We start from the raw sequence: 3,078 nt of genomic DNA on the forward strand, positions 1-3,078 counted from the left end.
GGCCGTCTGCCGCGCCCTCCGCCCGCTCCCGCCCCCCGCTCTCCCGGCCAGACCGCGGCGGGCAGCTGGAGGGGAGTGTTTGTCCGCGCTCTCCGCCATAGACAAATACTGACCGTAACACCTAGTGCTTCCATAGCGGGAGGCAATTCAAAAAAAACGAATGATAACAAAATCTAAGGATACAGTTTGGTGTTGCAGCTACATATCTATCATCTCCATCCAAAATTTAATTACACCACTGGATAATAAAAAGGATAAAAAAAATCCGTGTGACGCATCGCGTGCGGTGGAGGGAGAAACGCCGCCATTTTGAGATCATTTCGCTGCGTTTCGAGATTTCCATTCAGTATAACTTTTGACTCGGAGAAGCTACGACGTTCGTTTGAGTTTCAATCGTCAGCTCTCGTCAAAATCTATCGATTGAATATAAAACAATAGTGTAAATATATATGGTGTTAAAATAAAAAAAATAGCGTATTTTATATTTTGTATAGAAAATATTACCTGTTACGTACACGTATTCACGTACAACACACGGCCGTGTCCATGACTCAGCCACACACAATTTTTATTTATGTGTAACATCTGAGCTCTCGGTATACGGAAATGGAACGGAGGGCAAGAAACGGAAATGTGTAACAACTATGTGCTGCCATCAGTGGCGGATGGCGCCAACAATGATTCACAAAGACAAAGATAAACTTTATAGTATTAACGGTTTAATAAATTTTAACAAGATGGGCAGTATTTTAATTATACTAAATTCCTTGTCGAAAATCAAACTACATAGCTGGGGTTTAAGTATTTTTTTGACGTGACAACGTCTAATAAATCGATGAACGCCGGCTGCACGCACGAAAAAGTGTCCCGTTACGCACATAGTTCCGTTGCGATGTGTCCCGTTACGCTCATTGTTCCGTTACGCTCTCGGCGAGTGCAGTAATCATAGGTTATGTTACAATTGACTAAAAAATTATGGTGATTCATATAATTGATGATAGATATTTGATTACAGTTTATTTATATAAAAAAGTGTTCATAATTATATTTAAACTTTATAGTTAAACGCCAGTTTTTAAAATTAATTACAAGTCATCTACACGTGAACTGTTTCGTCGACTGTTTATAAAGTGAAGTGAAAAGTTAATGTGGCTTTAATTGCTTATTACAACAACAATTTCGGCAATAAATGTTAATTATTCTTGCATTTTAAAAATCTGATAACTAGTATAATTTCAAGTATTTATTCTTTTATTATTAAAATAAAAATGATTCAATTTTATTCATGAAAGTATGCAATAATTTCATCAATGTTTTGTTATGACGTTGTCACTTTAAACTATCGTCAGTAAACCGACTTTACAGACAACCAATTTTTTTTTCCAAGTCTTTTTCACTTTCATCGGAGCAGTTTCATTATATAGTTTAAAATTTCCCTCTGCATATAGAATGATTCTATAGTCGACGTATCTGCTGCTGCAGAGAATTCTAGCGGCGGGTGCGGAAACTACGAGCGATTCACGTCCAGAAATGTAGTTGAAAACACAATTTGCATGTATTTATCACGCTAGGCATTATTTTAAAGGATTCTACGTTACGTTTCGTGTCCGAGGCTCAAGTTTCGTATTAGAAGAGTATTTGCAACATTAGAACACGAAAGTAATTTCGTAATACTTTTCGGCAGAAGGAAGGGGGTGACCGAACCCCACATACACCCTCTCCGGCTACGGACCTTTGCACGGTACTTCGGTATCTACTCATTTTACTTATTATCTTAAAGTAAAATTAATTTCGATTTTTGATTTCTTTGTTTGGGTAATCAGACTTTTTGTATGACATTGGAAAAAAACTGATATGATTTGTTTAAAAGAGTGGTGCTTTTTCAAAACGAAATAAATCAATTCATGTTTAGCTGAATACTTAGTCAAATACGAATGACCTTTTTCAGGCTACTTAAGTTTGCTTGAATGCTGGTGTAGGGTTGCATTCAAGATATACATGACTGTTTAGATACAAGAAAATGCATTAAAAATAATTTTAAAATATTTTAGTTAAGAATATTATCCTTTTTCGAGGAAAATAATACATAAATGATGAAGCCAATAGTTAAAAAGATGTATAAAAACACTTTATTGTGTGCATGAAATACGAAGATAGAAAAAAAAAATCGAGCATTCATACTATTAATTTTCTTTACGGAATGAGTGTGAGTTGGAAAGGGACGAGAGGGTTTAGGAAGAGTTCCGCCACTGCTTTATTTAACTCTAGTCTACATCACTGACTTCGTGTAAGAAACGGAACACGGCCCTGGCAAGTCAATGCACGAAGAGTTGCTTATCTTCCAGGCATTCCCGAAGTATTTTGTGTAGTGCATAGAAAAGAGAGGGAGGGAGGTGTAGTGCCACGTTAGGAATGCAAGCAAATGCAGGCAAACAATTACTTATTTTTACTCTCAAAAACATGTCGAAATATTTATGTTAATTTTTTACAATCCTTTACAAAAATCTGTGTTTATTAATGTTCTAGCATCTGGAACATCCCGTTAATTTATGTCGAAATATAATTATGTCACGTTAATGGATCAAGTGTATTAATTTTTGGTTTGATTTTAATCACCAGTCCATAATAATGAAATGGAGGTTTTCACGTATGTATGTCACTACGAAAGCATCAAAAGAAACTGGAGACTAGGTCCCAATCTTGTGGAACGAAGACAAACTAGAAACATTATGCTAGTAGATATATTTTTTTTTTCACCTAAAATTTTATTTCATGGTCGAAGTATAGAAAACCAAGATATATACCGTAGATAAAATATTAATACCTACTTAATGATAGCTGATAAGCAGCAAAAAAATTACTGGAATGTAAACAAATTACGCCATTCTACGATCATCAAGCAGTACATCAAGGTAGCCTAGCAAAATTAATTTGTTTTAACAAGTTTCTCCACAGATCCTAATTATTGTAATTGAGAATAGCGATTTAGTTACTTTGTATAGCCATTGGTATAAAAAATATCCGCGTCTCAAGGATTTGATGTATGCATATATACGTACTTCTGTTAATTACTTAATT

The sequence above is a fragment of the Bacillus rossius genome, chromosome 6 (genome assembly GCF_032445375.1).
Source record: "Bacillus rossius redtenbacheri isolate Brsri chromosome 6, Brsri_v3, whole genome shotgun sequence".
In the NCBI taxonomy this organism is placed as follows: Eukaryota; Metazoa; Arthropoda; class Insecta; order Phasmatodea; family Bacillidae; genus Bacillus; species Bacillus rossius.